The sequence below is a fragment of the Neofelis nebulosa genome, chromosome 1 (assembly GCF_028018385.1).
Source record: "Neofelis nebulosa isolate mNeoNeb1 chromosome 1, mNeoNeb1.pri, whole genome shotgun sequence".
Classification (NCBI taxonomy): Eukaryota; Metazoa; Chordata; class Mammalia; order Carnivora; family Felidae; genus Neofelis; species Neofelis nebulosa.
In genome coordinates, this window is record NC_080782.1 from 208,478,678 (window position 1) to 208,505,653 (window position 26,976).

General features: G+C 40.0%; 1 long non-coding RNA gene across 1 annotated transcript in view; it reads left to right on the plus strand.

The window, feature by feature from the left end:
* Positions 1-443: 443 nt before the first annotated feature.
* Positions 444-26,976, plus strand: part of LOC131484853 (uncharacterized) — a 42,968-nt gene continuing 16,435 nt past the window's right edge. Inside the window, exon 1 of the long non-coding RNA XR_009248484.1 lies at positions 444-819. This is a non-coding gene — a long non-coding RNA (uncharacterized LOC131484853). The remainder of the gene's footprint in view (positions 820-26,976) is intronic.

The window sequence follows — 26,976 nt, forward strand, 5'->3', positions numbered from 1 at the left end:
CAAAGCAGGCTCCAGGCTCTGAGCTGTCAGCACAGAGCGCAGGCGGGGCTTGAACTCACAGATCATGAGGTCATGACCTGCACCGAGATCGGCCACTTAACTGACTGAGCTGCCCAGGCGCCCCTAGCAGGATAATTGTTTATTGCCTAAGACTCGTCCTGCCTTCCAGAACATTTAGCAGCACCCCTGACCACTCTCCTGTAGATGCCAGCAGCATTTCTCCGCTGCTCCCAGTTGTAGCTATCAAAAATATCTCCAGACATTGCCAAATATCTTAGGGGGCGCAGAATCACTCCCTGCCCCACCCCTCGACCCTCCACCCGAAAACCAATAGGTTTAAAGGACTATTTCACAACATCCTGATGTTAGTGTTACGGAACCTGGCCTGGATCACCCGGCGGAAGAACCGAGCGGCACCTGCGATATGAAGGCGGGAGGGCGGGCTCAGAGATCACTCTCCAGAGATCTGAGTCCCGGGCGCGCAAGCAGAGGGAACACTTTATAGTCTGTTACTTCCGCATTCCGTATTAGTAGTAATTTGGCGGGCTTGGCAAGCGGGGTAGGAACAAGAACCCGGAAGGGGAGTTTTTAGTCGGGGACTGGAAATTCCCTATCAGTCCTGTCAGCCATCTTATAAGATTTTTCCCTACCATTAGTATATTTGGGTTTTCAGTCTCATTGGAGTTAACACATAGTAACAGTGTATTGCATATATAATTTGCAAAATGCTTTTCACTTAGAGCAGTATATTCAGTCTCCCAACAGCTCAAGACACATTTGTTGATCTTCTTTTCAGACTGAGAGACTTGCTGGGGGCAGGTAAGTGACAAACTCTTGAAGTGACAGTTGACAACTTTAAGGTGGGATTTCTGGGGCACTCATTTTGGCTTTGGCCCCCAGTTCCTGTGGTTCAGTTTGTCTAACGAAACTGTGCACTGGATTGCTTCTCTTATGCTAGTGCTGGAAGGGATCTTAGAGCTTTTCTGGTCCATCTTCCATTTTAGGAGAAAATTGAGTTGTAGAGGAAGGAATTAGGTGACTTGTCCAGATAACGAATGTGGTAAAGTCAGGACTTAAAGCCAAGCCCTGAACTTCCTAACCAGTGTCCTTTACATTAGGTACTGCTCGGTCAATAGTACAGAAATAAATGAAGAAACAAAGATACAAATAAATACATTTCGGGGTGTGTGTGTGTGTGTGTGTGTGTGTGCGCGCGTGCACGCTTTTGTGCTGATGAGGGTAGAGCTACTGGCTGTGTTATCCAGCGTTCAAAATGGTTGTGGCTGATCTCTGCCACTATTATTAGGCATCATATTTCTTCCTTGGAATGAATATCAGAGGGGGGCAGGTGGGAAGGTGATGGGAGAAGGGGAGCCCTTTAGGGAAAGACTAATTATTGTGCTTAGGAAGACAGCCTTTCTAGTAAACCTCTTTCCACACCCCAACTCCCTAACCCCTTTCCTTATTGTCTTTGAGAAATTGTCAAATCCTATAAACTCAAGGGGTGTGGTGAAGGTGCCGGATTGTTTGCCAGGCTGGGCTGTCTGAAAATCGGAATGCTCTATGCTAATAGCACTCTTGTCATGCACACTGATCCTTTGTTTCCGTGCCCCCAAAGTCTTTGCTATGCAAATCAAACCACAGGGGCACTTTAACATGTAAATCACATAATCTCCCTCACGTGGGATGAATTGACAGGATTTTAAGCTCCTTGACTGTGGGGAAGCAATGAACGGTACTTATTTAACTGGCGTTATTGCACTGGGCACATCTCCTACACTGGGCTTTACTCGGTGGTGCCACCATGCCAGGGGAAAACTGGTGTGATTATTAACGTTGCTGTCAGAGGAACCAAAGGGCCTGAAACCTCAGAATTCTGACCCACCCCTCTGAGGAGGAAAATAAGACACTCCTCAGAAACGGTGCTCAATTCTGTGTCCCCCTTGAGGACGGGTTTTTCTTCTTTGATTAGTGAACGAACACTGACTCTTCCTGTGAATGGCTGTTTCCAGCCTGTTTCACAGGTAAAAGAGCCAAGGAGAGTTACAGGGACATTTCAGGCCTCTCAGCTGGGAGAGAGTCCAGGCGGAGGTAGGAAGCCAAACCCGCCTGGAGGCTCGGGAAGGCCTTGAATTCATGAGCTGCCTGCTGCAGACTTGACCTCTCGTTTGGGGCTAAGTCACTTCCAAGCCTCTTGCCAGTTTCCTCCCCAGTAAAACAGGGATAATGCTAGGGATAGAAGGAGCGGTGACCAGATCCTGCTTGTAATGACAGCTGAGCTGCCTGGACAAGATGTGCTTGTTCCAGAAATGAAGTGTGATTCCATTAAAATGCTTGATCTGTGGAAACAGACTACCTTGTTTTGGAGTGTGTGATACTGGATTTATTTGTTGGAAACAAATTGATGAGAACAGTATTTTGCCCTCCAGCGTCAGTTTGCACTAGGCACAGTTAAAAGGCAACTTCTGCTTTTAATGGTGTAATGCTCTCCCTATGTGTGTTTGAAGGGTTTGACAATTGTAACATGCTCATTGCAGCCATTACCTGTGTGGCCGGCCCCACCTGGGCACTGTTCCAAGACTTCTTTTGAGCTTTTGGAACTCAATATACATTTTCTCTTAGAAACAATGGCTGTAAGGCTTCTTGGACGGTGGACAAAAATCGATCGGACCCAAATGTAGCTGAAATACTGTGCATTTGCAATTAAAAGCTAGCAAGAAAAATTAGAGGCTAGTATTAGAAATTCCCTTTCTTTAAAAAGAAACCCACATAATCTAGTTAAACCTATCAAAGCACTGCGTTAGGTTTTGCAAACTGAACATCACAAGACCCTTGGCCTAAGCCACCTGCCTTAGACACTTTTGGAGGCGTGGAAACAGGAGTCTGTTGGAGCAGTCCCCTAACGCACCACCAGAATTTAGGAAGGGCTGCTCCTCACATTTTTGGAGAGGGTATGGTGAATGCTGTGTGGCACCATCCATGCCCCCCTTCTAGTCCAAGACACTCGTTCCCCAGATTCTGGGGGTGTCACTGCTGAGGTCTTACAGTTGAGCCCTCCCAGGGATTGCCCTCTGCCTATGGAGCTGCATTCCCTAAGGTCATGACCCTTTCCTGGAGCAGCCATCACCCAATACCATGTCAATTTCAGTCTAAAGCTCTGCCTCCCTGCCTTAATATGGGAAAACTCTGAAGGGTCATGCCAGCTCAGAGCTCCCGTAGGTTCTGCCTCTTTAGCAATTCAATACCCGTTCAGCTTCTTCCTCCACCCTAAACCTGTCTGCTTTGCTTCCTTGCACACATCAGTGGAAGGGCTGATAACTCATCAAAAGGAAAGAGGAGACCCTGTAAGGATATTAGCAGAATGAATACAGCATTAGAAATGATAATAGCTATTCTGGCAGGGTATGCATTTAATATCATTTCTATGTGAAATAGATCCAATGACTTGGCCAAAGCAACCACAGATCCTTACACAAAGACTGGTAAAGAATCTGGGTGAGTTGGTCCTTCCCACCTGCACTGTCTGATTTTCCTCCAGAGTTTCAGATGGGTTGAATGACACAGCTCTATCTGTGAAGCAATTGGGGAGTCTCCTTGCTTTCTCACGAAGATTCTCTTGATGAGTTCCAAGCCTGATATTTCTGAATAGGATATTCCAAGATTATTGATCACAGAAACATCTTTTTTCCAAATGACTTCTCGCTGTCAGCTGCAATGAGTAATGGTGCCAGGTTAAGGTGGGGGTTTTCCCACCTTGTCAACCTGAGGTTGGAGTCAGCATTATTCGTTCTGTAGCTCTAGTGCTCAGTTTTATCACTCTGAGCTTTTCCTTGTGCGCCAGATGCACATCACAAGAAATGGACAGTAAGAAAAGTATCGTAAAGATTTCTGAGAGCTAGCCATCTTCCCCAAATACTGAGACTAAGGTACGTCCGTCCAGCGAACAGTGGGCTCCCAAAAGCTGTTGAGTTTATAGTGCTATGGGAGGACTTTGGAGGCGGGTCAGGGCTCCTGAAGTCAAAGTGTAACTATCTGGCATGCTTGGGTGGCTGGAAGGATACACCTAAGAAACTGGCTGTCAGGGTCCATCAACTCTTGTTTTCAAAGTGTGTTTTCCTGAAGACCAAATGTGATGCAATGCTATTATGGGAGTTCACAAAACAATTTGAAGGCCAAAAAAAAGGAGAATTTGACCTGACATGCTTGGCAGACCCCTGAACAAAACATTATTTCATGCTCTGATGTTTAGCTATTGTTTTCCGGAAGGATGAAAAATGTAAAACGGTAGTGGTAATACTCATCCAAGGATCAGCAGCTTGCAGAAGGTGCAGGAATACACAGAGTTGTTCTGGAGGCCAGACTGGATGGTTTAAACTTGATCTTCACAAATCCAGCACTGTGTTGGCTGGTCTGCAAGGGCTCAGTTTTAGGCGGCAACCTGAACGTAAACCTGAATTTTAGGGCAGAGATATATGGATTGCTTTAGAGAAAGGCTCTTTTACCATGTCAATAACAGATCATTAAAAAAACCCTCTGACTTGGAACCGTGGGCACACTGTGATGGTAAGATGAGGATTATAATATCCTCAGAAAAGGCCTAAACCCATCATTTATTAAACAAATGTCACTGCAGGCTAACCATGTAGTGCTGAGCAAATGTTTGAAAAACTGCAAAAATGGAAATTTCGTTTGAGATAATTTGCAAATTACATAAAACAAGTGATTCCAGTTATTATTAAATTTTAATATCTTAGGAATATTATAGCATCTTATGGATATCAGGATAAAGTCCAAACTTCTGATGAAAGTTTATGAAAAAGACCTATTGTGTCTCTGTCCCTGCTAGTCTTTTCATGTCCTGTGCCCTTCTCACTTTATAGTCCATTCAGTGTGCACCCACTCTTCTTTTTCTCCCCGGAAACCATCTCCACTCAATACCTTCCCCCAGCCCCTCTACCACCTCTCCCTTTGACTAGCTAACTCTTACTCATCCTTTAGAACTCATAGTAAATTTTGTTTTCTCTTAGCAGGGGCTTCTATGAACTCCTGAGATTGGGTTAGATCCTCCTATAACGCTCTGTTATTAGTCTGCTTGGGCTGCCATAACAAAACACCACAAACTCCGGCTTAAAGAACAGAAATTTATTTTCTCACAGTTATGGAGCCTGGAAGTTTCAAAATAAAGGTCTGCAGCCTTGGTTTCCAGTGATCTCTCTTACTGGCTTGTAGACAGCTGCCTTCTTGCTGTGTGCCCACATGGTAAAAAGAGAGTGTGAGCTCTCCCAGTTATGTCACTTCATATAAGGACACTAATCCTATCAGATTAAGGCTCTACTCTTTTGACCTCATTTGGCCTTAATCACTTTCATAAAGGTCCTATCCCTGAATACAGTCACATTTGGGGTTGAGGCCTCACATGTGAATTTGGAAGAGACACAAACATTCAGTCCATAATGCCCATTATATTTCTTATTCAGAGCGCCACTCACATTATAGTTTGTATTTCTGGGAAAATGTAAATGCCCACTGACATAGAAAACCATGTGCCCTCTAAATAGTGCACTCATCATACTGTATTGCAATAGATTGTTGACTTGTCTGTATCCTTCACTAGAACTTAAGCTGTAGGCAGGCAGGATGATGCTTATCCTTTTTATGGCTGTCTTCCTAGTACTGATCAAAGAGCTTCATAAATATAGACAGTTGATGAACATTTACTGAGTAAAGGGCCTTAATAACAAACACAACAGAATCACACCTGTTTGCAACATTCGATTCATTTACTTGGGGGCAGTTTATTTAATTGGATCATGGGTTCTGGTGCAAAGTCTTTAGCTACGCCCTTTTGTCCTATTGTTTTCCTTAAATAGATGTCTTCATCAGTTGCACTTTCTCTAAAATGTACTTTAACTACCTTCCTTCCTACAAGTTATTTCCTTTCAGATGTTATCTTCCTCCACCAGCTTTGTGCCTCACAGGTTCCAACTATCTTGACTTTTAATCCTGACTTTTCCAGATATTTCTGTGAAAGTTTTTATAGGTAGAAAGAGAGCCATAGAGGTTGAGACTTCTCCAAGCCATTTGGTAATGCAGAGACAGTGCTAAAACTGGAAGCTGGGAGAATTTTGAACATTGCAAGACAGAAGTATTCTCAATCCTTTGGACATTTCTAGGCCTGCGTTTCTTACATGGGGAACCAGAAACAAAGTGAGCAGTACAGTGTACCGGAAAGAGCACTCAGCTAACTAGGGGCTATTTGAGTAATTACTACATACAAAGCACAGAACTACATGGAGGAGAGCTATAAAAAAAAAAAAAAAATCATAAAACCAGGATTCCTGGAGATTATAACCATTTGGAAGATGCACATTTATGAAAAGTTCGTCTTTGGTGCAAAGCAGGATTTGTAAGACTGAATAATTATCCAGGGAGCTAGAATCTTAGGAGTTAAAAGGAGGAAGATCACCCTGGGTGGGGGCTGTCCAGAGAAGAGTCATGTGTGAGGTAGAGCTAGATCTTTTGCTTGAAGGTAACAGAAAACAGAACCCAAACTTGTTGAGGCAATAAATAGAATTTTATTGGTTCATGTAACTGAAGATCTCAAAGTAGGTGGACTTCAGGCAAAGTTAGACCCAGGGTTCAATATAGTCATTGGGAGGCTGGTTTCTTTCTCTCTCTTCAGTCTGCCTGCCACAGTGTCAACTTTATTCTAAGGCTGTCCCCCCTCTTAGCCACACATCTTCTTGTACAGTTGTTTTAGCATTATCAATAACATTTTTGGGCTTCATTCTGTTTGTACAGTTCCTAGAGCTATGTATATCTCCAAATGAAAACCGGGAGCTGATGGAAAGGAATGAAGGTATGTTAAGGCAACAATCACATATTTGGGCTAAAGCACCTTGTTATTTTAAGAGTAAAATGCAAATTCTCTGGCATGGTTTCCGAGGCCATTAACCATGTGGTCTCTGTTTATCTTATCAATTTCATCTTTCTGTCTTATATACACAGTATCTACTATGGTACTGGTGGTTTTGCAGTTTCTGGAATGACCTACATTCATTATCACCTCAATGAAGCCTTAATTAACCTTTTTTTCTGTTACTGGCAAGATTGCTGTGTATGGCTTCTCTGGTGGCACATTACACACGCCTAGGGTTGTCATCGCTCACATACACCGTGACATGAAGGTTGTCCCCTGGATTGTGGAGTGTAAAACCTTCAAAACTATATATGGTGGCCCTGGCCTGCTTTCCTTAATATCACACTGCATTCTAATGGTTTATTTAAGTGTCTACCTTCCTTCACATCTGTAAGCTTCATGAAGGTTGGCACTGTATCTTAATAGGATACCTATATTCCTTGCTTCTTCTACATCTATATTTTTATTGTCTACCGCCTGCTAAAAACAGAAAAATATTTTTTTGAATGAGTGAGTGAATAGTTATAATTTTTGAGTGCTAAGTTACTTCTTTTAAGTTCATTTAACTATTACACCCTTCTTAAGAGGTAGGTATTATTTCCCTTATTTTGCAGCTGAGGAAACGGAGGCTCAGAGAAGTTTGGTCATTTGTCCAGAGTCACACAGCTGGTAAAACAACAGAGCTGAGTCCCTCTCTGTTTCCTTGTTTCTCTTTCTCTCAAGGCAGTGTTTTCCAGTTGTGGTGAATGGTGGACATAAAGTTTCAGCACTGAGAATGATCATGTCTTGTTCAGGTGCTTTATGTGGTGGGAAGACTAATCACACAATTTACCTCATGGAGTTCCCAGGATTAAGTGAGATTATCTCTGTGTCTGCTCTGAAGCACAGAGGTACATAACACTATGCAAATATAAGGTAATATTTTATACTGATAGCTTGGTATTAATAGCTTCCAACTTCATAATTAGCTTAGGATGCATGTTTTAATATTTTTATGGATGCGCAAGTGGAATCTTGAAATACATTTGCAGATCAGCATCGTGGCCCCAAAGGGAGGCAAGGCAGCCTAATTTTATGGCCCATATACAGGGCTAAGACCAAGAAGCCTTGCAAGAAGTCTTCCTTTGCTGTTAGTTCTCATTAGCTGAATTCAAATTCCAGTGGTGATAATACATAATTCTTCAGCTGCATATAGATTCTGCCTCTATAAAAAAAAAAAATCTATAAATGTAATCATCTCTCCCTTGTCAGCTAATGTAACACTATAGTAACTATAAAACAGCTTTCTTTAGGTTCTTTTGTGCGATTTGTTCCTCCTGGCATGGATGGGGATATGAGCAGCATTTTGTTTCAATAGAGCCTTTCTGTAGCTTTTAACCAGTTACAAAGGGTGTCTGTCTGTACCTGGATACAATTCGGCAACAGAAATCAAATAGGCTTTTAAGCCTTGAAAGAAAGAAAAGTAGAAGGCCAGTGGCAAATATTTCATCGTTTTGTGGGGCAAATATTATATATCTGGGAAAAAGATTTTTTTTTAAGTATATAATTTAGGAGTGTCTAAAGGTGTTTTGTTAGGTCAATTGTGTATCAGAAATTTAGAGGGAAGGGCTTACAGATCTTTAAATGGCCCCCAGATAAGGTGAGCCTAATCTATTGTAAATTATACTTCCCACTCTCTGATCTGGGAGAAAAGGCTTTCTGTCTCCTTTTTAGTATTTAAAATCTGAAATAATATAGACCTGACTACCCAGGGGTCTGCCTCTTGGCCTGGTGCTTTGTCACCACAATTGAGATGGGCAGGTTGGAGGCGGCGTGTCCCCCAGCGTAATTCATGAGAGCAAGAGGCAGTGCTGTCTGCGTTTTTTCCAGAGGCTGGCTGTAACTATACTCCCCTTGAGTTTCTGCCAAGGCACATCACTAAATAAGAAGGAGGTAAAATAAGGATAAGATTTAACTGCTTCTTTCCAGGGAAGCTTGGAGACAGTCTCACTTCCTTTTTTAAAGTTGGAGGCAATTTTATTTGTTTAGGCAAATCCTATGGGAAATGAATAAATAAAGTACCAACTGACATGCTTCAGTGGGCTGAAAATAGATCCCAGTACATGATTTCTTTTTTATTTATCAGCCATATGTATTTATCCCAGGTTTCCTTCTCACAGGCTCCCAGATTGGGAGAATCAGAGAAAGTGATAGCTAGCAAGCACAGATCTTTTTTAGTTTGTTTGTTTTGGGGGTTACCTCCCAAACTTTTTACTTGGAAAAAATTTCAAGCCTACAGAATAGTTGAAAGACTAATACAAACGTTTTGCACATTTGCTTTTTCTCTCACTCTCTCTCCTTTTTGCCTAAAGTATGAAAGTAAACTTCATGCAGAATCATGATAGCTCATCTCTAAATACCTCAGCATACACCCTGTCATGATCATACCCAAGGAACTTAACATTGATGCAATAATATGTTGTAACATACAGTCCACATGCAAATTTCCCCCAATTGTCCCAATAATGTCCTTTATAGCTATTCTTTTGTTGAATTCAAGATCCAGAGAAGGAGCACACAATATATTTAGTTATCTTGTCTCTCTGGTCTCTGTTCATGCAGAACAGCCCCCCTGCCTATTTTATCAATTACAACATTAATATTTTTGAAGATTCCAGGGCAAATGCCCTATAGAAAGTCACACAATTTGGAAGTATCTGGTAAATTCTCATCAAGTGTGTTGTCACACTACCGTGTTCAAAAACTACTTTTCTGCATGGTTATATAATCAAGTTGATATGTAGTTAAGTTCATTTGTTTCTGTCTGTCTGTCTGTATTCAATATTAGGCTTTGCCTTTGGTCTATTTTTTAATTTAAATTTAATTCTTAGATATGTAAAACATTTACATGGCTCAAAAGGCAAAACTACATTAAAAATATCTACCAACAGAAGTCTTCTTCCTATTTCTATCTTTCCTCCTAATCCCCATCCACCTCTTATGAGTAACTATTTTCATTAGTTTCTGGTTTCTCTTTCCTATATTTCATTTTGTAAAAATAAGCAAATAAGTTGCATATATATGCATATGTTTATATGTATGTGTATATATATGTGTGTGTGTGTGTATAGATATATATTTCTGATTTTCTGTCTTATGATAAAGGTTTTATATAAAATATAATGCGATATATATTACAATATTCTTTTGCATTTGCTTTTTTTCATTTAATGTATTATAAAAATCTGTCCATATCACTTCATAGAAGTACTTCTCATTCTTTTCATAAATGCATAGTACTTGATTATGTCAATGAGTTTTCTGTGATTTTTTGATATTTTGCTATTATAAATAAAGCTTTGACAAGTAACCTTGAGCCTATATTGTGTCATGCTTTTTGGAGGTGTACTTATAGGTATGATGTTGAATGCTCATGTAGTTTTGTTATATGCTTCAGATTTCTCTCCTAGGATTGCATTATTCTGCATGTTCACATAGAATGAATGAGCATATCTGGCACATTTTCTTACCATATCCTTATAACAACCTTCTCAGGAAGATGCTTTCATTCCCCCCATTTTATACTTAAGAGTGTAAGGCTCAAAGAGCTTGACAAACACCTCCAGGTTCACATGGCTAGGAAATGGCAGAGCTAGGATTTATACCCAGGCTCATGCAACAAACTACCTCACTGTACCATGTGTTGCCTGCATTAAGCTACATGAATCTTAATTTTGTGACTTGATAAGATTAATAGGAAATCATTCATTTTAGAAGTGGTGCTCTTGAAAATATCAAGGAATACTGGGGAATCAAGAGAACTTACAATCTCAAGGAATGTTGGAGTAGTAAGAGAATAATCTGCATGTTCCTTAAGGAGGTTGGTGTTCAATCAAAGTTTCTAGGTATGAGCTAAAAATTGTGACCTAGTGAGTTTAGCCATGATAGCAAGAGTCTCTTAAAGATTAGAAGCTTCAGGAAGGCCCGTCTGTGGAGACAAGGATCTATATCTATATCTGAGGATATAGGATGCCATGTCTAATTTTGAGACAGAGGATTCTGGTAGGAGGAAGACAAGGGATCAGAGACAAACATAATCAGCTCAGGATTTTAGACAGGTTCCAGCAGAGAGTGAGAGAATAGACCAGAAACCTGAAGAGAATCTAGGGACCAAACTTAGATGATCAAGATGATCAAGATGGAGGAGAAACCTCCCAAGGTAGGAAGAATGAGGCTATCTAAAGGACTCATCCCTAGGTAGATAACGAGCAAATAAATGATGTCAGGTATAGATCAAGGCTCTGATCCAGGGAAATGAAGTAGAGGGTAGTTAGCATATTTAGAGAAGGCCTCTCCAAGGAGGTATCCTTTGAGGTCAGACATGAATGATGAGAAGCAGTTGGTCTTCTAAAGATTTGGGGGAAACCATCCTCCTGATAGAGGGAATAGCAAATGTAAGTGTTCTGAGGGGGAAATTAGCCTTGCAAGTCGTGGAACTTAAAGACTGGTATGGCTATAATACATTAAATAAGACACTGACAACTTATGAAGTGGGGGCCTTGTCAGGGTAAAAGAGTTTGGATTTTTTCTCAGTGTATCCAGGCAGGATTAGGGGAGGCAAGTTCCAATAGACTTCTGGAATGAGTTGTATTTTAGTCATTAGAGAATGTATTTAAATTCAATTCTATGAGGTATGAGGAGTTCCAAGGAGATAGAAACAGAAATAAGTGCTATTGATTGCCATTTATTTATTTATCTTTAACTCAGAGTTCTTTTTCTTAAAGCAGCCTATAAAATGAGGCTGAACATGAAGTTTGGCCAGCAGTGTGGGCTAAAGGACATTTACACAAACATAAATACACTGCTATTCACATTTACCACCTCCAGATGATTCATTAAGAGATGCATACTCTTCGCATTCAGGTAGGAATAACTATTTGTTTCAGGGATATATGCATAGTAAACATATTTCATTTCATGGAAAGAAGTAAGAATTTAAAAGGATCCTGTAATGTGCCACATGGGAAGCTCAGAATGTATGCCACTGATGAATTTGAATAGATAGTACCACATTTCCATCCCGTTCATCAAATCGTCATATTTTTGTGAAATCAGGTAACAGAAAACTTCTTTTGATTATATTCCTCATTTTGCACTCAGTATTTTTATAGATTCCTGAAATCAAGGAAGTTTGTAACATTAAGAAATCAAACTAAGTTAAAGACATAAATCCTTCAGAAATAAATAATGAAAAAAGTTAATGAAATGAATGACAGTAAATATACTTAAAAAGTCATGATAGGTACATCAAAACTAAAGATAATTTAGTACCAAGTCAACTTATATATAAAAAAAACCATAATATTTAACATTAAAGCAAAATTGTAATTAGCCAAGTAAAAATTCAGCAAGAACACTAAAATATATAAATATGTTTTGCACATCCTAATTATCTTCCTTTCTTAGGCTGACCTATAAGATACATCGAAGATTCAGGTATTTAAAAATAGGTATTTGATATCATGTAGACGAAAATGTAGACATTTGACTGAATTTTCTATTTTTAGTTGGCTACTTAAAATCATGGAAATAGCCTGAGCCACCTTTAAATTAGGCACAGATAATTTTCCTTGTAAGTAACATATAATGTGATGAAACCTGAGGAGTGACCATACAATCAGGTAAAAATTGTAGCTATCATAGATAGATGTATTTATTTATTTATTTTTAAAAAGTTTTTTTTTTTTTTTTTTTTTTTTTTTTTTTTAAGGTTTATTCATTTTCCAGAGACAGAACGTGAGCGGGGAGGGACAGAGAGGGAGGGAGACACAGAATCCAAAGCAGGCTCCAGGCTCTGAGCTGTCAGCACAGAGCCCGATGCGGGGCTCGAACTCACCCACAGTGAGATCATGACCTGAGCCAAAGTCAGACGCTCAACCAACTGAGCCACCCAGGAGCCCCAGTCATAGATTTATTTAATAAGCAATTTTTAAAAGGTCTTTTTTGTGGCAATGAATCTGGTAGGTAGGTGTGGTTGGTGGAAATACCCACTGAGACAAGAAAAATATTCCAAGTTATTTTCAAAGTATTTAAATGTAAGCAAAGGATACAGCTTATTGTATATCGATGGCCTTCTATATAGAAGTATAATAACCCTCAGGGTTAGAACGAATATTTGCTGCTCCTCGAATCCTCCTAAGGATGTTCAGTGGCTTCTGACAGCATGTAACTAGGGTAAGGATTAAGCTCTTCCAAGAAGCTTCCTCCATTTTTGGAGAGATTCCCTCTTGTCCTCTACTACATCTATGGAGACTCTGGCTCCCTGTCTTCTCTCTCCCCAGTACAGCATATTCCAGAGTGTTGCTGTGAGATGGGCTGAACCATAGGTCAGCTTCCCAAATATCCCGTTCCCTTAATAGGTCTATTCCTACAGGTGGTTACTAGGTCTTTTGAAAAACAATGATCAGACCTACAAAATGGCAAAGTCAGTTTAAGACTATAAAATGCTGTCAGTCTAACTGGCTGAAGCCTAATGAAACCCAGGGTCTAAGTTACAAGTTTAGATCTGGTGTCTTGGTGGGCAATAGGTAATCATTCTTTTTTTTTTTTTTAATTTTATTTTCTAAATTTATGTACAAATTAGTTAGCAAATAGTGCAACAATGACTTCAGGAGTAGATTCCTTAAAGCTCCTTACCCATTTAGCCCATCCCCCCTCCCACAACCCCTCCAGTAACCCTCTGTTTGTTCTGTATGTTTAAGAGTCTCTTATGTTTTGTCCCCCTCCCTGTTTTTATATTATTTTTGCTTCCCATCCCTTATGTTCATCTGTTCTTTGTCTTAAAGTCCTCATATGAGTGAAGTCATATGATATTTGTCTTTCTGTGACTAATTTTGCTTAGCATAATACCCTCTAGTTCCATCCACGTAGTGCAAATAGCAAGATTTCATTCTTTTTGATTGCTGAGTAATACTCCATTTTGTGTGTGTGTATGTGTGTGTGTGTATTACATATACATATACATTACGTATTACATTCCATATACATATATATGTATATTCCATATATATATATATATATATATATATATACACCACATCTTCTTTATCCATTCATCCATCAGTGGACATTTGGTCTTTTTCCATACTTTGGCCATTGTTGATAGTGCTGCTATAAACATTGGGGTGCATGTGTCGCTTCGGAGCAGCACACCTCTATCAGTAGGGAATCATTCTTGAGGAAGGCAGTGCTAAGACTAAAATGATATTTGAAAAAAAAAATACGACCTCTGTAGAGTGACTTGGAGATGGGAGAAACAGAAGAGAGGGAGAATAAGTGATAATGATGATACATATAGTTCTGTCTACCTATCTCTACTATCTTTGGTTTCACCAATTTTCTCTGCTATGTTGTGAGGCTGACTCAAGAACCTTCTATAGGTGTTGTTTCAGAGAGGTAAGAAGCTAGGAGAAACAGTTGATAGCACACAGGTACAAGCATGTGTCTGTTTCCAAAGGGCTAGCAGTCATGAGTGGAAAGATCAGATGTGGTGACCAGTGTTTCTTTGAAAGAGAGCTATGAAGAGTAGTCATGGAGATCAAAGTTATTTGAGAAATGCCCATGTCTAATGGGATGGTAAAAATCATGTCTGTGGCACAAGATTATTCATAGAGGGGATCCTGGAATAGAGTCTGAAGAGGAATCCAAGAAGGCTGCATAATGTATACATATCACTCAGAGTTCAGTCTAGAGGTAAAATACACACTTGTTATTTTAATAGAACAAAAAATGGAAACAAAGAATTGTTTGAGACCTATTGTTAACAGGTACTGAAGAAAGGAAAAGACAAAACGAGAACAGTAAGCACAACCCTGGGGGTGTAGAGAGAAGGAAGGGGTTGCCATTATTAAATGCTAAGTGGCTTGGAGGAAGGGCTGGGCAGAGCTGCTGTCTCTGAGGGTTGTGGCATGTCTGGGTGCTTTGAGTGTTGCAAACTGCAGTCAACTACTATACTGGGACAAACAGCTACTGTCAGGATGAAGAAGGGTTGCTAGAGTAACACAAAGAGGAAAGTAAAGCAATGACAGAAAACCAAAAGGGCAATAGGATGCAAACAGGAAGGAACAGTCTCCCTCCAGAGCCCCCTTGTGGCAGAGCTGAACAGGCAGCCACTGGCAAACGCAAAGGAATGTTTTTATTATTTAAAAAAATTTTTTTTACTGTTTATTTATGAAGAGAGAGACAAAGTGTGAGTGGGGGAGGGGCAGAGAGAGAGAGGGGGACACAGAATCTGAAGCAGGCTCCAGGCTCTGAGCTGTCAGCACAGAGCCAGATGTGGGGTTGGAACTCGTGAGGGGTTAGACCATGACCTGAGCCAAAGTCGGACACTTAACTGATTGAGCCACCCAGGCGCCCCAAAGGAACATTTTTAGAGTCTCAGCCTTAGTATTACCAAACAGTATAGAATAGGTTTTGATGTGGAGAGACAATAGTCTAATAACAAGGAAATTGGGCATAGATAGAAGTTTGTGGACTAAATGTGATAAATACAGTGGAGTGATCAGAGAACATTTGATGAGCATTCTTTGACAGAGCATGATCAAGCCAAATCATGAGCTCAGGGCCTCTTCCAGAACAAAGACCTATAGATCAGAAGCTCATGGTGAATGATCATAACATTGTCAATAGCACCATTTCATAAGCACCTTTTATGTGCTAGGAAAGTTACTTACTTTTCACATCCATGCCATGAAGATAGGTATTATTATTATTACAATTTGCCAATGAGGAAAGAGGAATCAGGAGGTACATCCAATATGATTGGTAGATTATGATTCAAACCCAAGCCTGTCTGATTCTAAAGCCTGGATAGTAAACTTAGGTTTGATTCATGATTTTCAGCTCTATCAAATCTGTTAAAAATAAAAATTGCCTATTGCTTTAGTAAATTTCAACTATCAACATGGGAGAGTATGTCTAGAAGAACATGGGGAAAATCAAAATTTGTCTTGAAAATGGTAAAGCTCTTTCAAAAAAACAGTAACGATTGTGTGTGGGGACTTTGTGGCAAACCTGTGAATGCTCCATAATATTGTTAAAAAAAATGAAATAATCCTTTCTTTTTCCTATGCATATTGTGTTCTTCTGAATTCTTTTGTCTTTTACTGGTTTATTTTGGCATGGTGTAATTCTTCCACAAAAGTTTGCTGACACATGGTTGATCAGTCATACTTTAGTGTGAAGCACTGAAAACCTGGCAAAACCTGTGTTTTGTTGATAGAGCTTGTTGACTGGGGTCGTGTGGCAGTTTACTGATTTTTCGAGGACTATCTCTAGATAACAGTAGCTGTAGGTATTTTCTCTGAGTACTATAGTAGAAAAAGATATAAATTTACAGAAAAAAATTAAGAATAGTGCAAATATACCTTTTTTTACCCTGTGCCATGTGAGAGTAAGTGGCTGTCATGTTTTTTTTTAATTTTTTTTTTTTAATATTTATTTATTTTTGAGACAGAGACAGAGCATGAACGGGAGAGGGTCAGAGAGAGAGGGAGACACAGAATCTGAAACAGGCTCCAGGCTCTGAGCTGTCAGCACAGAGCCCAATGCGGGGCTTGAACTCACGGACCGTGAGATCATGACCTGAGCCTAAGTCGGACGCTTAACCGACTGAGCCACCCAGGCGCCCCATGACTGTCATATTTTTGTGTGTATTTCCTATATAGAAGGGCTTCTTCCAGTATAACCAAATTGTATCCATCAAAATCAGGAAATGAGTATTGGTACTGTCTCATCTTTAGACCCCATTTAAGTTTCTCCATTATGTCCATTATAGGAAGAGTCCAGGAAGAATTATGTATTGCCTTTTGCTGTTATATCTTTTAGTCCCCTTCAGCCTAGAAAAGTTTGTCAGTTCTTCCTCAAGTTTTATGACCTAATATTTTTGAATGTCAGGAATTTCGTGAAATGTCGTTCAATTTTATGTTTTATAAACATTTCTGCATGATTTTTTTCATGAATATCATCTTCAGTAGGAATATCACCGTGGTAAAGTCTCTTATTGCATCCTCTCCTTTTGTATAAAATTTTGATTTGTTCCATTATTAATGTTATTAAGTTTGATCACTTGAGTAAGGTAGTGTCTGCCAAGGCTCTCCACAGCAATATTACTCTTTTTCTCTTTGTAATTAAGTGTTTTGTGTGGGAGGTACTTTAGGATTTTGTAAATATTCTGTTTTTCATCAAATTTAATTAATTAGTTAATATCTATATGAACTCACAGATTTATATTTTGTTCAACAGTTACAATTTGCTACTATAGTATTTCTTTCGATGCTTAAATCATCTCAGGTTTGACCAGTAGGAGCTCTTCCAGATGACCCGTCTCCTTTTTTGACACATTTCCATCATTCCTTGACCACTTCATCCTGGCCACGAGATTTTCTTGAAGTTTTCCAGCCTCAATGATGGAATCAGCCCTGGTTCCTTTTACAACAAATAGTATTTAGAAACAATAATCTGCATGCTAGATATGTTCTACATGGGCTCCAACTTGCCATTCTAGACCGCCTCCCCCAGTCCTTCAGCTGTTCTCATCTTACTTATGTTCTAAATGCCCATGTGCTGCTGTTTTGGCTTCCCTCCTTTCCCATGCAAAGCTACCTGCATCATCTGGCCTCAGCTACTGCTCTGAGGTGAAGTTTTCAAGAAGGGAAGAGAAGAGGAAGATCTAAGACCCATATTCTACATGAAACTTTTAGAGGAATGGAGAAACTTCTGGAAGTTGGAATGGGAAGGCAGAACCACGCTGTTGAGCTCCACTATGGTTTCAACTTTAAGAATACAGGGGCGCCTGGGTGGCTCAGTCGGTTAAGCGGCCGACTTCAGCTCAGGTCACGATCTCACGGTCTGTGAGTCTATGAGTTCGAGCCCTGCGTCGGGCTCTGGGCTGATGGCTCAGAGCCTGGAGCCTGCTTCCGATTCTGTGTCTCCCTCTCTCTCTGCCCCTCCCCCGTTCGTGCTCTGTCTCTCTCTGTCTCAAAAATAAATAAACGTTAAAAAAAAATTAAAAAAAAAAGAATACATACACACATACATGTATACACGTGTATATCGTATATAATCTTTAAAACAAGTCAATTGTATTACCAAGTTCCCAACCAAAGAGGAATAATTTGTTTCCATATTCATTGAATGAAAGCGGGGCTATAATGGATTTATCTAAAGATGTCTTGGTTTGGGTTCCCCAGAAGCTGATTCTGAGATAAGGGTTCAAGTCTAACTAATGAATTTGGGAGGTCATCCCTTGAAATACTGGGAAAGTGGAGACATAAATCAGGAAAGAGAATGAAGACAATAAAAAATATACCCTGTGCTGGTTATCTCTGAGGATATCTAGAGCTCAGCCCCTCAAGGGAACTCCAGAAGACAATGAGAACATGTCTCAATTATCCCACCTGATGGCCAAGGAAGCAGTGATATTTACCGTTCAACTCCTTGTTTGTCGTTGTTTGAGCATTCAGAGAGGCATTAACTCTCCGGACTTCTTGTTGACCCCAACCAAAGACTGAGGGTGTTCCCACTGCCAGATGAAAATCCTTATCAGAGAGTTGCAGGTGTCTGCATGCAGTAAGTGACCTAAGACACACAGAAAAGATATCAATGGGGGCAGTGACAGTTTCCTGCAGATGATGTCTTTTCAAGACTCTGCACCTAAAAGAATACATACTACTTTAGATAGATTTTCAAGATACAATTTGTGTTACACCCTGATGAGACTCCAGTGAACCAGAAAAAACTAATAATATATATATTAATATACATAATAATAGCTTATGATATCTGCTATTTTGAGTGCTGTACTCAATATTTTAGTGTTGTCATGTTATTTATTTATTTATTTATTTATTATTTTTTTTTTTTTAAATTTTTTTTTTCAACGTTTTTTATTTATTTTTGGGACAGAGAGAGACAGAGCATGAACGGGGGAGGGGCAGAGAGAGAGGGAGACACAGAATCGGAAACAGGCTCCAGGCTCCGAGCCATCAGCCCAGAGCCCGACGCGGGGCTCGAACTCACAGACTGCGAGATCGTGACCTGGCTGAAGTCGGAAGCTTAACCGACTGCGCCACCCAGGCGCCCCTTATACAGATTATTTAATCATCAAAGGAAATCCTTAAAGTCAGTACAATTAAGTATTTATATTTAATGCATAAGGAATCTAAGATTTTGAAAAGATTAGCAACTCGCTCAAGGTGACACTTGGTAAGTGATATTGTTGGGTTATAAATCGAGGCAGGGTAGCTCCAGAGCTCACACTCATAGGCATTTTCTTGGTTTGCTAAAGCAAAACCCTTAGAGTTTCCCCCAAAGCAATAGAAGACCTCTAAGGAGGAACCATGGAAATGTTCCTACAATTAATCATCTAGTGAAGAAACATCGACCCAGTGATGAAGAGAGCTAGGATTTAGACAGGAGACCTATAAACACAAGTAATCAGCCTTAGGTTCTAATTGGAGCCCTCGTGTAAAATTTTACCCTGAAGAAACCTATTGAGTTCAAAGCATCAGTCCCTTCTGTGGAACTCACTTCTAGCTTCTGGGAACTGCTAATGAGAGAAACCGCACAAATGCAACAGGGAACAAGAAGCTGGGGAGACACTGTTTGCTGGTCTAGGACTCTGAATTGAAAGTTGATAAGTACAAGCCATACCTTTGGGATCATTCACTCAGTTTTCGGTTAAAAAAATGTTACCATGCCTGTGCCTTTTGATCTGGATTCTGACAGAGTAGAAATTCTTAATGCAAGTAAGACTCTTTCAACATAGAGAAATAATTCTTGTCTCTAAAAAATCTAAAAAAGAATGGAAGATGAGTATTGATTGTAAAGCCAATCTAAGTTTCATTCTGAATGGAAGTGATTGAAATACATGTTAAGAGGCTATAGAAAAACATGTTGCGTTTTAAATGTGTTTAAGAAATTAGCGAACTGTCCTTGGAACATAGGTGTGGTATGATGTGAATATATTTTTGGTTGAAACTAGGTCACTTCCTATTTTAACTAGGAAACTTTTGTTTCAGCTTTAGTGTATTTTTAAATACTGTATTGAAAAATACAGTTGTTCACAGTCATTATTTATATCTGAGCTGATGATCGCTTCAAGTATGTGCCTAAGAAAATGAGTACAGCTATGAATCTGATAAATGTGGATCTTAACTGAAAAGGTTTAAGGAGTTTATTAGTCTATCTTTAGAGGAAGCATTTAACAAGGGGGAGTAGATAAAAATTACCAGAGAGTCATGAGGAAAAAAAAAAACTGTGGGAAGGATGATGGTAGTTTGACATCAAAGAATGATTTCTAACAGGGCCACCTGGGTGGCTCAGTCAGTTAAGCCTCCAACTCTGGTCATGATCTCACACTCTGTGAGTTCAAGCCCAGCATTGGGCTAGCTGCTGTCAGCACAGAGCTCGCTTCAGATACTCTGTCCCCCTCTCTCTCTGCTCCTTCCCCATTCACACACACTCTCTCTCAAACACAAATAAACATTAAAAAAAAAAATAGATTCCTTAAAAAAACAAAACATGATTTCTAACATCCATACCACTGTCCACCAGACTTTTCACATTGCAAAGATACCAATTATCTACATTTCCAGGCCTTGACTGGACTAGTGCATAAGTCATTCAGCATGGTCACAGCTAGAATCCAAATGGATCAGGAAGATATTTTTTGCTTGTATTCAATCCTATGAAAAACAATGTTGAACCAAAAAAAAAAAAAAATTCAAAATGCCTGCCTTTCCTTCATGTGGAAGATGGATACATTTCGGAAGAGCAGATCTTGGCTTTACTGAGATGTATACTCCGGTGATCTAAGTAAGTAAATGCCCAAGCTTTCCCACTTCTCTTCATAGATTTTGAGCAATTGTCTTAGCTTCTTTCTTAACCCGATACAAGGAAACTTTCAAATAGTAACCACTAACATCCCGATAAAGTAAAGAGATAATAAAAAAAAAGAAAAAAGAAAACATTTCCATCTGGAATCTCTTCAGATTTCAGGGTGAATAAATTGGCAGATACCTGGTAGAGCCCTGGGGCCAAAAACTGAGCTTATTTTGTTTCTGTTTTCATTTCTCCCTTTTTTGCCTTGTCAGTTGAATAACGTCTCTGCTGATTTCCTGGAGACTCAAGTCTTCCCGATGGCCATTTGTCACTCCCTCAGCTTCCATGGCCGCTGGCTATGGGTACTAAAAAAACACCAAGGTGAAGAAAAAAAAATCAGGAAATAATGTTTATCTGAATTCGCTTCCAGAATTTCGACTCAATTTGGAAACTGAAGCCAAGTGGCAAAGTAAAGATTTTCTTTTCATGGATCGTCTAATTGCCCCAAAAAGGCAGCCCTTGGGAGTGTTGCAGATTTTAAGCATTCAAGGTGTGTTGACTGTAGACTGGGAGTCATAAGGCAGATGGCAGGGAATCTGCTGGAAGGCTGAATTTTCACTGGTGCCAAATAGGGCTGACTGCACAGTAGTTAAGTGGGGTAGCTGTCAAGGAAAGAGACACTTTGCTTTCCCTCCCCTACAGGGACAGTTGAACCACACACTTCCCTCCTTCTCTGGTTCCCAGTTGCCCTGGGCATTTTTCTCTGTTACAGCATTTCACTCCTGAAATGAATGGCACTTAGCAGGGAAGGTGTCTTTGGTAAGTATTTTACAACAGTGCAGGAGTTAACAGTTTCTTTTTTCATTAAAAGTGAGTTTTTGGTGGCTTTGTGACTGGCAGCCCAGAAACTTCTTACTTCCCTTTGATGCAGTGATCTCATAAAGAGTCTCCTTTTCCCAGACATCTGCCAAAGGGAAGGTTACGCTCCTTTCCTCCCTTCCTTCTGCCTTTGTTCCCTGCTTCCTTTCCCTCCCAAGAGTCATAAGAGAGATTTTTGCAAAATCCCTGTGAATATGCATCGGTGATAGATGCCAGATATTGCCACCAACAACTACCATACCGAATGATTTATTTACTAAGGGAAGTGTGGGGGGGGGGTGGCGGGCGGAAGGGGGTGAGTTTCTAAAAAAGCTTGGGTGACATGGGAGGTAGTTATAGCTCATTTAAAAAGGTAGCACGCAGAAGAGGAGAAGAGAAAAATAGTATTTAGTCACCTTTACAACATCAGTGGACATACCAGTGGTAATTTTTTAACATGTAGATCTGCTGCTGTTAATATTCCACTTACAGCCAATTAAATATTGACAAGGTAATTCTATTGCAAGGGGGATAATGGAGTGTTCCAAAGTCAGAATGTGTCCTCCTTAAGGACGGGCATTATATCACGCTTATTACTGCTGCCCAGAGCTTACCACAGGGCTTGGCACAGAGAAAGCACTAGATAAAGATTTGTTAACTTGAATTGAAAAAAAGTTAGTAGATCACTACATCATGAACTCTGCAAAAGTATTTATGAGAATTAGGATAGTGATTATGTGTAAGTGGAAGCTGATTTATCTGTTATTCTTTTGACCTACACTTCATTAGCACAATCACTCTTCTGTAGGATGATGCACCTGAGACATTACCAGGGCTTAACATATCATCTGAAACATCCAAGAAAAATTTGATTATATTCTGCATAATTTTAGTACTTTTAGTCTTAAGGGTCTTTTCCTGGACTTTAATTCTTTGAAAATTAGCAATCCATTAATGATATATAGGATAAACTGCTATAATCAGAGTCTATAATTAACCAGAATGCCGAATGTGCAGAGATTAAAAAGTGTTTTTAGGTGGACAGAGCTGGGCTGGAATGCGGATTTGGCTGTGGCTAGCTTTGTGATCTTGGGCAGGCCCATTAGCATCTCTAAACTTTGGATTCCTCATCTCTGAAAATGGGAAGAATAACACCTTCTCCCTCCAGGGCTGTTGGAAGATTAAAGGAGATAATGTATGCGCTCTGCATAGTGACAGCTACTTGGCAATCCTTCACTAAGTGGTTGGAATAGGAGCAGCGGCCACCCTGGAGACTGTCCTGTGTTCCCCACTTGTGGTGCCTTGTGATTATTGTGCGGACCATGTACTGGGAGGGAGGAATCCCTGGGTGTGTGCCATTGGGCATCCTGTATTTCTCTCTAGGGCTCACAGCCTTATACTAAAAAGGGAAGTGCTAGGTACGGAAAGAGCTTTTCCAGTGTTTGGCAGCATGTTATTAGTATCGCAGGTGGAATTAGTCTAGATGTCTATTTTCCAAATATAATTTGTTACTTTCTAAGGTGGATCTATACACATACCTGTATTTTTTCCTCCAGTCCCACAGGCAATTTTAGATCAGTTCCCTGAAAATGCCATCTGTTCTTTGTAGTCAGAAATGAAAAGAAACTGAGTTTTCAGCTAGACTAGGAGATTTGCATTTGAATAATAGGTGTCAGATACCTTGGTACCCATTTCTTTTAAGTGTGAAGTTAAATGCTTGTGACTCCACTAAGTGTTGGGAGGCAAGATGTTAATATGGTAATCATCTTTTTCCTTAATGAGATGATATTGAGAAGCAGGTTTAGAAAAAATTACAGAATAAGACGCTGAGCAGGAAAGAAAGAGGAGCTGGCTGGCTTTCCTTTCTTTCTCTTGGTAGGGCCAAGGTCTGGGGAGATGGAGAAGAATCCATGTGTTGTTGCTTAGAAATTTGGGCTAGCTTTCATGGATGCCCAGACCCCTTTCTGTGAGCTGGATAAGGACTGAAAGTCTGAGGACACTCTGTCTTCTGACAACAGTGGGATTCTGTAAGGATAAAGCCCTCAGAAATTCACTGCAGACATGCTGGAGACATAATAGATTCTTCCCTAATCCTTCCACCCCTCTCCACCTGCGGTTTCAGGAGTTCCCCAAGATCACCCTCACTTCTGACACCAAGTGCAAGTTCTGAGTTCCCCAAGATCATCCTCACGTTCAATAATTCCCTAGAAGGACTCACAGAACTCAGAAAAGCTGTTATACTTATGGTTTGTTACAGCGAAAGGATGCAAATAAAATTTAACAGAAGGAAGAGTCCAATAGGGCAGGATCCAGGATATAAGGCATGGTGCTCCCTGTGGTCTCCCAGTGGAGTTGCGCGGACAGCCTCTGTTTCTCTCAACAACACTGTGTGGCAATACACATGGAGTATTGCCAACCAGTTTACTTGATCCTTGGTGGCCAGAGTTTTATTGGGGCTTGATCACAAAGACACGGTTGATCATCCATGTAGCTAAACTTAGTCTCCAGCCCCTGCAGAGGTTCAGCTGATACCGTATGGAACAAAGCTCTCCGCCAGAAATCACTTTGTTACCATAGTCTATCTCGCATGGCTCAAATCCCAATGGTGAACAAAGACACTCTTATCAGAAACGACATTTCAGAGGTTCAGAGATTACTTTCCAAGAGCTGATGGCAAACACCAAACCTTGGTCTGGACAAGGTTAATCCTGTACTGCACACCACCCTGTCCTCTTTCAAACTAGCAACATAATTTAAGATCCTGATACAGAATTCAAGTGAGATGGCTACACAGAGCAAGTAAAGAAGTATCATATCCAGTCTGGGTTCAACTTACTTCTGGCCCTTGATTTCCTCGAAGCATTTGCAATTGTCAGTGACACTTTCTACATAGGTAGGATCTTGCCAAAATTGAGGAAATGGACACATTCTTGTAATTCCACTGCCATTTTACTCAGACATTACCTTACCAAACCATAAAAGACAGTCTAAAGAATCCATGCAATTTGATTTAGGAGATTAATTATAAATACTATTTTCCTGATCCTGAGCCAAGTCAAAAGCAACATCTTCATCTTTAAGGGAATGTGCATATCCCTACTAGTGTCGACTAAAGGAGAGAATTCTTCTAGGTATGCAGGCTTACTCATCCCAAACATTGCAGAAGGCTCTCCTGTGAATTATCAACAAAATAGGATGGCTTCCTTCCTTCAGGTCACCCTATTCATTCATCCATATGAAGGTGTGGGAGAATGAGCCTTAATCAAGCTTTTCATCTTCTTACTCCATTTCAAGCTAACCTATTGTTAGGATGCTTTGAGCTATTATCGAAAGCTCATGTCCCTCCAAATCTCACTCCCATTTTGTCCAACTTTACTTAGGAACCGTAAATCCAAATGCCTGTGGAACAGGTGAGTATGTAAATGTATGAAGTATAACATAAATGTAACAATAGATATTACTGGAGAGTGTGGCAGAATGGGGATTATCAGACTGCAAGAGAATTCATATACAAATCTAAAAATATTTTACAGGCAAATAAAACACAGCTTTTGGCAGCAATGGCCCATGAATCACTGGTTTGAGATTCTTATAACAGAGGGATAGAAGAGAAAATACCCAAATATTAGTAGGATAAAAGACAGAGTTTACCCTTTGGCTCAACATTTCAAATATTTTCAGATTATGCAATGTGGTTTAGTGTTGACTATAAAGATTCGGTTTTCCAATTTTCCTAAGAAATTTTTGTAAAAGAAGAGAAACACAGAAGTGTACTTGGTATTGGATGGAAGCATCAAGCAAAAAGAATTACTTTTGCCATTCCATTCATCTTTTATTCTGTATCGTATGGATTTGACCCAGAAAGGGAGAGTCAATGAAAACTTTTGATTTAAAAGCACCTAAGATGCCCTGTGATAGGAAAAATAGAAATACACATTTTAAAGTAACAGGAAGTAAGTAATAATATCCAATCTTTAAATTAAAATCTAGACAGTGGAACAAGAATGGTAGAGAGACTTATGAGGTAACATTTTTTACACCTCCAATCTAAGGTCACACAAAGTATCCAATCTGTAAAGTATATTTATGGAAAGTAAATCTAGAAGTATCTCGTGGAGATTGAAGTAAAGTCCAGCTTTCTGCATTTCCAGCACATAGTAGGCATCAAAAAAGTCTTTACTGAATGAATCAAAAATGGTTGTTTGCATCCCTTCTCAGGGTCCTGCTGTGTTTTCTAATCATGCATAGGCCACGTCAAATGAAAGAAGATAAACTGTGCAGAGTGAACAATAGCCATTGTCTTTTCACCTTCCCCCAAATAAGAAGCAGAAAGACCAGGGTTTGAGGAGAAATTATTCTCTTGATAAAACTCCAAATACTTAAACTTTTATAAGGCTGGCCTTCCCAGCGAGATTTTAGATCCAAAGAGTTTCAGTAAAGAATTGGCATACGCACTCACAAGTTTGGGTGCTTATCCAAACTGAAATTAATCTCTGAACCTTATGAGGTTTGCTGAGTTCTAAAGAAAGCTGAGAGAGCCAGAGAGGGCAGAGAAATCACAGAGAAAAACTGAGGAGAGTGATCATAGGAAAAGCTGCAGAGACCAGAAAGATCACAAGGGTGAGGGGGGGAGCGGAGGAGGGCACTGAAAGGGGTTACTGAAATGGAGGAAGAGGATAAGGGAGGAGCAGAGGTAGCTTGGCGGGAGCCAACAAGGCCAGAGCAATCACAGCAGAGATGCTGAGGGCAGAGGGAGCGCTAAGAAAACAGAACTGAGTGGGGAGATTACAGGGGTGCAATCAGTACAGAGGAGGAGGGCAAGAAACATGCCCTCGAGAAGGGCTTGACTCCAAACTCCGACTGCTTAAAAGGCAAGAATGGCAAGACCTTTCATTTGGATTGTGATAGTTTGAAATCTGGAAAAGATTTTCCTCTCCCTTCCTTTCGTCTCATTTCTTCTCCCTTCCCTTGTCCCATCTCCTCTAAAAAAGAGGTAGGAGAGGAGAAAAAGGAGGTGATTTGATTTTTTTCCTAGATATTTTGCAGTTTGATTACCGATACGTCCTGCAAGACTTAAAATGCAATGGTGAAGCTTAAAATATGAATCTGACTTGAAACAGAATATAGGCTATCTTTCTTCCTTTGGAAAATTCCCCATCCTTCTTCTGAAAATTCCATGTGAACAAACTATTACATTTGAGAAGAAGCAGAAAAGCAGACTTTTTAATAAACAAAATGCTAGTAATACTACACCAAACTAAGTGTTTGGGTCTTTAAATATTAAACAGAAATACTGTTTACTGGGCCGACTGCCTTTATTACATAATGAGACAATAGCT